The following is a 12,176-nucleotide window of genomic DNA, read 5'->3' as shown; positions in this document are numbered from 1 at the left end:
GGGCTTCCGTTCATACGCCTCATCTCCGAGGTAGCCTAATTTATATGTCTATTATTTGTCTGCTGCAACATATCAGGGTAAATTAAATATATATTTAAATAAATGTTTGGTTTAATAAATAAATACAGCTTGTGACACCAAATTTTGCTTTTCAGGTGAAAGTGAATTAGTCTTAACACATAGATGTCCTGTTCCCATCAGTTTGCTGTCTGACAGAACACAGAGGCTTAATAACATTTTGACAATAGGACACAGAATGGGGTGACCCTCTATTTGCAACAAAGTTTAGAGATTTAGATCATTGTTTAATGTGACATCAATTACATATTTATGTGTCTGGGTGTGGTCAATACTGAAGATAAGTGTCACCTTTAATGTTACTTAAAAAAGATAAAATGTATTTTTGCTTTTTGGGTGAACATGGCAGAAGTATCCATTATTGCATTGAATTATGATAAATATCTGTTGCTGTTTACGGAAATGGGAGCAATTAGAGCAAAAAAAATAAAACAAAATATTTGGGGGTAGAGATTTATGTAAAAAATAATCTTAGTTTTACTAATTAGAAAAACATGAGCTAAAATGTGAAAACTCAAGAGAATGAAGCAAGAAAGTGGCAAAAAAAAAAGGAAAGGATTTGACCCAATCTAATAAAGAAAACATGTTCTTAAAAACACTAATGGACAGAAAAGCGCAAAATTGAAGGAACACCTATGAAATTCAATTGGAATTTGAATTGGTTTAGTTCAAACATTCAAAACAAAAACACAAAAAAGAAATAAAAAAATAAAGTTATGCATTGATATATCAAACTTTGGATAATCAAATGGGATTTATCAGAAAAATAAAAATAATAAATAAAATAGACTACATATACACACCATAATCTATTATCTTAATCATAAATAGATATTTTTGTACTTTTAGATGCATTTCATGAAACATTGAATCCACTAAATGTGTCAAAAATAGTTTAATAATTTACTTGAAAAGCAGTAATTCAAATAAATGATTCATACCGTGTGGTAAATCTACCCCCACAACACATTCCACGTTTTATTATCACAAAATATGACATGAGTAATTGAGTCTAGAGATCTGTACTGTATCTGAGGTTTGCTTTTCTAGTGTGATAAGATCACAGAGTGTTTGAGTGTCCATGCAGGCGTGGAGGTGTGCAATTGAGTGGTTTGAAGAGAATTCATTAGTGAGTGGGCAAGTGTCTAGAGTTACACTCCAGCAGTGAAATTTAGCAGCCGAAGCTGCCCTGCACTCGCCTCTGTGAGGTTCTTGTTCCCTTCCCATGCGTGCAGTAAGGCAACACCAGCCTGGATGAGATTTTCAAATACTGCATGCTTCTGATTAGAAAAATGGTCTGCACTGAAACAACAGCCTCCGATCCTTATCAAAGTTTAACGCCCACCCTCCTCCACCCCCACCTATCCTCTCTCTTCCTCTTCCCACCCTCCTCCTCTCTCGCTCTCTCTCTTTCTCCCCTCAACCTTGCTATCTATCCGTCTCGAAGGCCTGTCTCTCCCGGGAGCCAAGTATAAGTACTCCATCAGGCAAACCGCATTAGTGTAATTTCGTCCCAGGAAATTAGCAGAGCAGAGCGGCGCCAATTAGAAGTCAATAGCTGGCTTTATTAATCGAGCTAGCCATCGCAGTTGATTAGATTAAGCTGAGCCTGAGCTCTGCATGTGCATGTGTATGTGTGTGCAACTGTCTGTGTGTGTGTTTATTTGTCTGTGTTTGTGTCAGTGTATTAGTTGTGCGCCCTTGGCCTTGTGCAGAGAGCTGCAGGTGCTGCTGACTTGCTGATCTTGTCCCATTGTGCCTGTCTGCAGCCCTGTTAGAGCCTAGTAATATGTTGATATTGACTCTCTTCAACTGCAGCCTCTTATAAGGCACTCTGCAGTCAGTTGTGGAAAAATGGCATCAGTTTATGCAGCTACAAGCCAGCCAATTGGAGAAATGAAATTGACATTGTTACAGTAGCCATTGCCATTATATACCATACTATAGTATTGCATTATGAGTCATAGGATGTCAGCACATAAAAGTGTCTGTTATATCATCTAAACCCATCTTCTCAGAATCTATATAGACCTTTGAATTTTGATAAAACTATGTTTTTGTCCACATTAAACATTTCTGAAAGTTTTCTTTTTTCAAAATACTAAGTGTATAAAATACATGAAGCATAAACTTTGCTTTAAATTGTTCTTTTATTGGCTTCAATTCACTCCAATGGACACATTTGGTTCGCTTAAAGTGAATCAAAGATCGCTTCCCCTTAAAATTTAGAACAAGTTTTTAGTCTGAATACACCAGGTGGACCCTGGTTTCAATCTGCATAACATCTATGCTATGTAACTGTCTCTCAAACTGCAATGATGGGCTTAGATTTGACATCTTAGGTGGCATTATCCAAGCATCCCTGACACAAATGGAAAATCTTACGATAATCCTCTTCATTCGGATTAAAGTGTGAATTTCCTCTATCATGTCTGCTCCCGCCCATATGTGTAATCTCAAACGTCTTTACTGACCATCTTTCTTAAACTTTTGGTAATCCGTGTGGCATATCCCCTGGAAGACACCTGTTCTCGAAGGAGGTCATGGTTGAGAGGAAGGAAATGGGCCATGTGGAAAAGCTCTAAATGTTTCACAATTTAATCTTGTATTGAGTCAGTTTCTTCCTCTTTCACAGATTATCTCTTCATAAACCACAAGATTATGAACTTTAGACAAATGTTCTTAAGTGTCTTGCATGCAAAGTATTTCTTGGAGATAGATCAGATCTACTTGAAAAATCACAAAGCGTACCATTTTTTCTACACCAAGGTAAAAGATCTAATCACAGTTCACTGCTGCTGCTGCTGCACATAAGGGTTTGAGTGTCAAATTTCCATCTGAAAGCACTTGAAAATCCTAAATCACTGTGTATGTTTGAAACACTGAGTTAAAGAACCACAAAATGATCAACACCATCAAACCGCAGGAACCCTATCCCCTCTAAATGGCATCCACCTCTGCTCTGCCAGCAGTGTCTGCATTTAAAACAACTTCAACTTGAGCAGTGCAAAATGAGGAAAATTAGTATTTTTACACCAATACTAGTCATTATTGTGTGCAACTACAGACATCTAGGCATGGCTGACGCCCTGAAATGAAATCTGGCTTCAGTGGCCCAGAAAGGACAGCTTCCCCTGGGCCATATCTGAGATACTGGTGGTTAAACTGCAGTGACAGCTACATGGTTTAGCGGATGCAATTCCCGTCCAGTGGAACAGTCTCTATGGAGGCAGATAAGTCAAAAAGGGCTGGAATGGCGGTAGCTGCATGGGTTAGATGGAGGCAAAAGGTGACTGCAAAGCTTGTTGCTTCTGGAAAGAGCTTGTCTGCTGTGATTGAGCTCATTATGACTATGATGGATATAATACAACCAAACAGGGATGCTGTTAGCAAGCTCACAGAGTTTGTAGATTTGTGAGATTAAGGGCAGAGATGTGCCCTCTAGGAAACATCGCTATGAAAATTCCAACACCAAGGGTAATGGTGTTAGAATCTCTAGAGACCATGAACTCCATCCACCACAACAGTAATAAGCTGAGTTTGATACATGTTAGGCCACTCACTTAAGAGTGGCAATCTAACTCCATACCTATAGATCAGCTTACCAGGCACTTCAGTCTAAAATCTAATCACAGAGGCTGCAAAAGCTGTGAGGCAAGCAAAGCATTTCATACTCATCCCCCTTGTGGACTTAGTGCCAACGGAACTCTGAGGCTTGGCAAGGAAGAAGGTAATGTTGCTGGCTGAGAAACAGTCTTCAGTTACAAGATAAGACCGGAAAATTGATCAAGGCTTTCTCAGTGGAATTGTAGCTGTTATATCTGGAGATGCAAGAGAGGTGAACAAAAGTGGGAGGGCTTTTAGGAGGTGGCTATCTCATAATGCTCGACATTTCTAAATGTCGAGCAAACCAGGAAAGTACCAAATGTTGCAGTTCCTTCAGCAACCACTTGAGGCAGGTTGTAACTTTGAACAAATATTTATTGATTAATTGATTGATTGATTTCCAGAAATCACAGACATTTCAAACACATTTTTGAAATAAAGTAATTATGTGGTGATTGATTAAAGTGTTTGATTAAAAAAACAAAGAATAATTAACAAAAATGTAAGAACATGCCATACTCTTGACAGTGCAAATGATATATAATCATAAATAGAGATTAAAACATTATTTGTTGTAACTGGCAGCTCTACTTTGATGTTTTAACTACCAACAAAAAAAAAAAACATAACTTTTGTTTTTTGTAAGTTACAAATTAGTTTGCTGGAATTAATCTTTTTTTTTCCGTTTTATTTTGTTCTACATTTACTACCTTGTTTAGTTCTTGATGAATGTCTGTAAATAAAAAAAAATGTTTCTATTGTCAGCAATTAATATGAGTTTTAAAAGTTTAAAACGTTGAAAATAACCTTTATCTAAATAGTGAATAGCAGTGGGCCCAGAATTGATCCTTGTGGGACACCACAACTAATCTCCTCAGCCTATGATTTAAATTTCCCAATCTTGACACGTACTTTACTTCAGATTTAATAGCTTTTTACCCTCTTATCACATTCATTTACAGTTTGCCAAGTAGGATGTTTTGACTGAGAGTGCCAAATGCTTCCTCTTGACTCCCATGTCAAAAAGTCCAACTTTACTTCCTAAAGTAAACATATGTAACTTCTGGTTTCTGATGCTTTATTGGTGCAACTTCCTTTATTGCTCATGGGAAGAAGGGTTTAAAAACCTAGACTTTATTAGACTTCATATTTGGAGGCGTATTTTTTTTTAGCAGGTGGAATGACCAATAGGTGACATCAACAATTGTTTGCCCAGTATATATGTCTATGATTAAAACACAATTATAAGAATAATTTTCCTTTGGTTACATGTCAATAAGAGTGGTTTGTGGTGTATAATCCCTTTTCAAAACATTTTGTTTCACACCACACACCATCAGTCTGTTATGACCTCACAATCTTTAAGTGATTGGGGAGTTTTGCAGCAAAAATCTATGAACTAGGACTTTATTAGCCAACGTGTTGTTATTCAATAAACAGATTGGCAGTGATCATAAAGCAACATGTACAATTATGGTGGAACATTTTTACTTTTTTGCCCTCCTCTCAGAAATCCCCCAAGTTCGACAAAGAGTCCATTCCTTCCCCGCACCCAACAAACAGGTCTATTCACACTAGCTATATCATGTGAAGCACTGCAGAGACATGACCACTTGCTAACCTCATCACTGTGGAGTCAAATGTGCCTCGGGAGAAACAATGTGAATGAATAGGCAAAATCAAAATGACTGGCTTTTTTAGCACGCTCTTTATGGAGTTGTTGATCATCTCAATCGCCTCCTTTGCTTTATGAGGGTGGGTGAGGACATGTTAACATGGCATTTTAAGCAAGACGACCACAGAGAAATCAGACAAAGATTGAAGTGTTCCGAAGTGTCGACGAATGGCGACTGGAATGGAGCTTCTTCTCTAAAACACTTATACTTACTCAAATGTATTTCTACTAAAAAGCCGAATCACATGGTTCTTTTTTAACGTGTTGTTTTGGGTGGGAAAGAAAAAAAAAAACACCACTAATTGTGGGTCTCATCGTGACCGAAGCTGTGACAAGTCGAGGCTGGCCTCGCTGCTTATCTCTCACCACGGCCCTGCTGCGGTTGAGGGTGGGCTAGAAAGATGCACCTAAACACACACATTTGCTGTTGAGGATGAACCCAGCAACACAGAGGTCAGTCATCAAGATGACCCTAGTTGTCAAAACACAACAAAATGCTAAGATGCTCTGGAGGCTTTGTAAGCTTGGGGCTGAATGCTCAGACATCAATTTTCTACATTTATCATGTTGCTGACGACCCAGAGAATAATTTAGCAGATCATCAAAGGACAAAATAAGCATGGGGAATTTTGATCATTTTAACAAGGGCAGTAAGTAATGTATTTGTGCAGAGTTTTACCAGGAAATGATAGAAAAAAAAAAAAAATCAGCAACCGTTCAAGGTTCAGGGCATGAATCATGTTTGTGATGAGGCCTTTAGAAGCTGGAATGTGAAAAGCATGACAGTGATGGAGGTGAGCCGCCAGACAGGGCGTCAGGTAGCTGCCACACAGGGTTGATCACCCTGTGACACACCGACAGGGCAGCCTGAGACGTGCAGTGTGGTCCAACAGGTTATGAAAGCAGGCAGGACGGTGTTGGGGTGACAAGAAACAGGGGCTGTCAAAAAGGAAAACGCTGTGTTCCTCATGCCAAACGACTGACGCCACATTTTTAGATTTCGCTGCTTCTCGACAGATGTAAGAAGGCTCAAAAGTTTATTTTATCTTAAGTGTATATTTCTCGTTTGCAGAGGCTCTGCCACAGACATCAGCTGACCAGAAAATGTTAACACGTACTGCTAATACACATTTCTCAAGCTCAGGGTCATGAAACTTCTCAGACAGTAGTGTTTTTGTTCTGGCAGTAATCCTTGGGTAATATATCATATTCCTGACCATGATTATTTATGGGGTAAATAAAGTTACATTCTCAGTTTGGCAGGAATTTAACCCCAAAAGTACGTTAATTTCATAAGTACGTTTTTTTACTAAACTACACAAATAAGACACAATTGTATCGTCAAGTGCAGCATTGGGTCAGTTTGTTCCTCTAACGTGATACATCAGAAATAGTTTAGAAAGCAAGTTGATGTCAATCTTTGAAGATCTGAGAATTCGAACCAGGCAGGAGTGGGTGGATCAGAGGAGAATTCAGAGTGACAACACACTGATGAATGTGAACTACAGTGTTTAAAGAACTAGTTGGACTCTTAAATACGGACAGCAAGATATGACAAGTTATTTCGTGAGACCAGCGAGCTTGTTTTTGGAGGATGGCAAACCTCTTCCTTCTGTAGAATCTTGTTGGGATTATGGAATCCTCGAGTTTACATTGCAAGTCTTCTCATGTTTTCATAGAGTTTTCCGCAGCAAATGAAAGAAACACTCAGAAAATAATTTACAAAAGCTAATACTTCTATATAAAAGCTTTTCAATCTTTTTTCTAGGAGCTCAAAGATATAAAAAAAACTGAGTAATAAAATAAAATAAAAATATGAAATGCAACTAAGGCAGAATATATTATTTAATGAGGTTGCACAATGCAAAAAATAGAATGAATATGTTTCAATGTTCACACTGACAGTTATTTAGCTTTAATTTCACTTGGTATGTAAAATTGTTTGTTTTTTTAATGCAATAACATATGTGCAACTGTTGTTTTTGCCAAAACAAACCTATTTTTTACCACCTTCTTTAAAAGGTGCTCACATTTTTCTGGATGTCTGACTCTCAAAAGATAAATCGACAGCAGTTCAAGGTGAATTCAAGACAAGCAGAACTATTTTTCAAGTGTTTCCAAAGAATTTTGGTTTCAAGAGTTTTGAAGCACCTTTTAAATTCCTGCAGCAAAGCAAGCAAGAAGCTGCAGGTTTAAGGATATTTTTAAAACTCTTGAGAAGCTCAGCCCAGAGAAGTGATGCCTTGAAATTATGTTTTTGAAAGCAACATTATGCACTAATTGATTAATTAATTAAATAAATTTCTCTGACCTGGAATTTCAAGTAAATGGGCAATATGCAAAAATCTTTCTGCACATTTGAGCTTACTGACTCTATATTTTGATGTGATTGTGTTTTTCATTATTTTTTCTAAAATATGAATATTTGGAAATGATTTCTACATTTTTTATGATTTTTTTTCCCTTATTGAAAGTGTTCTTAGGCATTTTGCCTTTACTCCCCATCGAGCCAAGTATCCACTTTAACAAAGCGTCAGTAAACAAAGTAGTTTAAAAGTTTGATTTGTTATCGGAGAGACAGAGAGATCAGGAGCTAAAATACTGAGACAAAATGAGGATAAAGATTGGACAGAACTTTCCAAACAGCCTATGAATCGTACACTTGTTGTGTATGCATGACTACTTCTATAACTAAAGCACAAAGTATTGGGTTCATATTAAGGCGACTTCATTAAACTTCTGTCTAAAGAATTCTAAGAGAGTTCATGAGGATAAAACTGGGAGCATAACACTGTCATGTCTTAAATCTGCAGAAACAAACATTGTCTTTTAGTCTCGTCAATCCTCCAAGCTCAGCAGGCGTGACCGTCTGTCCAGCCCGATTCTGTCACTGCTTGTGTGATCCATGAGTCCGGTGAAGACGAATTTATGCATTTACAGTGTCAGAAGTCATGTTTGGTGTGATCAAACGACCCCAGGCATCCGAGCACACAACCAAACACAGGGCATGGTGAAAGACAAGTGTTATCAGTACAATCTGTTGGACATACTCCAGACGCAGCAAAAGTGAAGACATCAAGGCCCCAAACTGAACACAGCACCTCAGGGCCATGCTGAAGGCGCCGTGTGAACTCTGAGATGAGGGCATCCTCTTCAGTGTTTTCCTCGCGATGCCTGTCAGCACATAGACCTCACACAATTCATTTCAAACAGATACTTGCTTTGCACAGACTCCACACACAACCAGACAAATCAAGAGATTTTGGAACAAACAAAGCCAATGTTAACACAACGATAAACTCCACCTCTTCCCACCCTTTTCCTTTTATTTTGCAACATCGGTGTTTGCTCAAAACCCATCCCTTTTAAAAATCACAACCTGCCGGTGACTGAAAAGTTTAATGATAGCTGCAGGCGCTTATGAATTAGTACCTGCTATCGGTCGGCCATACATCTCTATCCTTTAGGTCTTTCTCCATCCCGCTCCCGAACAGCATCAGGGTTGAAGTCACGGTCAGGACCCCATGAACAGCGGCTGCCGCTTCTGTCTGTATTGCAATCACAAGACCTGCTTTTGAGAAGTGTTGGTGCAAGGTCAGATGATGTACAGAAGACGCCTCACACTGCTTCAACAGTACAGGCGTACACAGAAATGTTAAACAACACAACCCTGTGAATCTCCATTTGCATGACACCTGGATGAGTCCTGAAAGAAATACTTTACAATAAGGTGGGGGGTAAATAAAAGGGAGCTGTGTTTGCACAATCCTTTTTTTAATGCCTAAATTGCCCTATGATCTTAGCAGAGGCTCCACATACTGTAGACCTCATTATGTCATTTTGAACTGTTGTCTCCATCTCAAACAACCTGAAAAGCAGAATGGCAGACGAACCGAGAAAAGCCAGAGAGTGAATTAGTCTCTGTCAGAGTCCCTCATCCACTAACAGACAGAAGATCAATATTTGCAGACACTCCCCAGGTTTAGGCAGCATTTATGTTAGAAAAAACAAAACAAACAGACTCACTGCACAGGTATTGTTCATCCCACGCACCACACTGCAAACTCGCACAGGCAAAAGTATACCCTCCTCTCAAATGGAGAGACACACTTCAGCCCTGAGACAAAAGGACAGCGGAAGGTTAAAAAAAAAAAGTGTCTATGGATCTTTTGAGTCACACGCACTGTTTTCATTCACTATGCAATTATCTACTCGTAGGCCTAATTTCAGTGGTTAAGTGGCAGGCTAAAAGCATGTGTACACAAACAGTGCACAAACAGAAAGGCTGTGCACGCCATTTATCTGTCATAGCCGTCACACACATGATAGATAGCCATTGGAAGGCTTGAAAGGGAGCGACTCTATCTGACCTCGCAGGTGAGTCGGGCCAGAAGCACCGTGCACGCTCGCACATGCACACAGACAGAGAGCAGACTGACTCCATTTTCAGCTGACATTTGTAATCAATACAGTTACTGTAAGCAAATTATTTGTGACATTTTTACGGTAGCAAGAGACAAAATTTGTTTATTTGCTCTTAGCATGACCTTAAATAAATATGTATGAATGATAGCCCTCAGTATTTGTGCAAGTAATGTTAAAAATAAAACTTATGACTAAGTACAACTCTTAATGTCCCCCATGACAATTTTTTAAAAATGTTTCCAATAGTATTTTAATTATGATTATGAAGTTTTTAACCAAAACCCCCCCACAACCTAAAAGGCTTAAAAAGCCATTTTTCATGTTGATCTGTAGCCCCCGTTTCCAAAATCTCCTCTGAGGGGGCGTGGCTTTTGGAGCTGATCTGAGCAGCCCCGCCCCTGATCCCTCCTGTCTGATTATGATAGCTCTGTGTCTCGCTAGCGTAAATCTTCACCGCTCCTTCAAATGTCACTAATGTCCAGCCGTCATTGACATTTGACAGTTTAATTGATGGTGATTTAAAATGAAAAATACTAGAAAATGCGAAAACTAAATGATTTCTTGTTACATTTGTTCTCTTTCATAAGAAAAATGCCACACAAACATGTTAAAAACTCATCGGAGGGGGACTTTAACAAAGTTTCACCGTAGACATTTTTAAATAAATTATATAGAAAATCCTACCATAAAAAATATAATTTGATAGCGCAAAATAAAGAGTTTGTGAAATCGCAAAAGACTGATAAACTGTATAAAAAATGGTGGTAAAACCAAAATGGATCCACTACATCCAGCCTCCATTTTGTAGGTGGACATAAGCTTGAAACAAGTTATGTTATTGTAGCTAAAGTGGCCTTAACCCGGCCTTACGGGATGAACCAGGGTGGTAACTTGAGCCAGTGTGAAAGGACTCATTGTTGCTTTGGGTTAATTAGGTGTGAGAAGTGAGGCGTGAACAGATTTCCATCATTAGGCTCTCTAAAAACCCCATTAGAATCAATGGTCCACGCTCCAGTCAGACATTCTGTCTACCAGCCAGCCAACCTCCGGCCCCTCTAGCAGGACACTGGATATGCGTGCAGCCATTCAGCCACGGCTTACTCAAACAAGTCAGCTATAAGGTAGCTACACCCTCGCTAATGCAATCGAAGCCATGGTCAAGGAAAAATCCAGAAAATGATGAGAAGTGGGGACGTGTGTGAGTGCCTGGTTAAGGTTGAAGTGACCACGAAAATGTGAGTCTGTCAGAAAACATTAGCCTGTCTGCTCGGCAGACGACTGTACCAGACAGCTAGCAGCCAGCGTGGCTGATAAACTACGGGGATTAGTAAGCACTTCTGGAGCCCAAGTGGCCCTATCAATACAGGACCAAGGCCATTGATCTGTTGTCTGGCCGGGTGCTGGGGATAATTCCTGGACCTCGGCCCTGAGTGCTCCTCACAAAGGAGGTGGGAGGAAGGCAGATGGGGAGACTGACTAGATATTTCTGGCGCCATCCACAACCCTTACTGGATTTTAGGGCTCAATGCTTACCATATAGCAGCTCAATAGCCCATTACCACAGGATAACTGATTAGGTCATATCAGTCCCATCAAACTCTCTGGTTGGAATGGTAGGACAGACAAAAAACCCAGGTTTTCAGCTGTTTCTAATTTTTAAAGAATCTCTCCTAATGCAACAGGTTTGTTAAATCCCTAAAAATGTTATGCTGTAAAAGTGCTTATCAGGCATTTTTAAAGGAAAAGATACATTCTTTTGTCATGTGAAATCCAGCAACAAAAACCTCTATGGTAGTTCCAACAAAATGTCCCGTAGTGAGATTGCATCCTACACCAACATTATTCTAATAGTGTTTTTATATATACATATATATATATATTTTATTAAAAAAAAGATTGTTGAAAACCTCTCAAAAATAACATTTCTTATTCAAGAGCATGCAGAAAACAGCTAATGTGAAGGCTATTTGGTTACAACAACATCAGTTAATTTACAAAAAATACGTTTTACTAATGCAACACTGTAACGGTCGTAAAAAAAAAAATCCAGAGGCGTTTATTGATTATTATCTTAAATATCGATTAACATTCCAAAACAAAAGTTTTACTATATATATATATCAGTTCTATATCTATATATAATCAATATATTTATATATATATATTGATTAACAATTTTAAAACAAAAACAGTTTTACCAAATATATATATATATATAGTAAATGGCGTATACTTGAATAGCGCTTTCTACCCTCCTTCGAGGGCGAAACACTGGCTGAACATTGGCGCCAAGCTTCCACCAGAGGCGATTCGGGGTTCAGTGTCTTGCCCAAGGACACTTCGACACATGGACGGGCAAGGCGGGAATCGAACCCGCTCACTTCTGATCAGG

This window comes from Oryzias melastigma, linkage group LG12 (genome assembly GCF_002922805.2).
Source record: "Oryzias melastigma strain HK-1 linkage group LG12, ASM292280v2, whole genome shotgun sequence".
NCBI lineage: Eukaryota > Metazoa > Chordata > Actinopteri > Beloniformes > Adrianichthyidae > Oryzias > Oryzias melastigma.
This window is presented reverse-complemented; position numbering follows the sequence as displayed.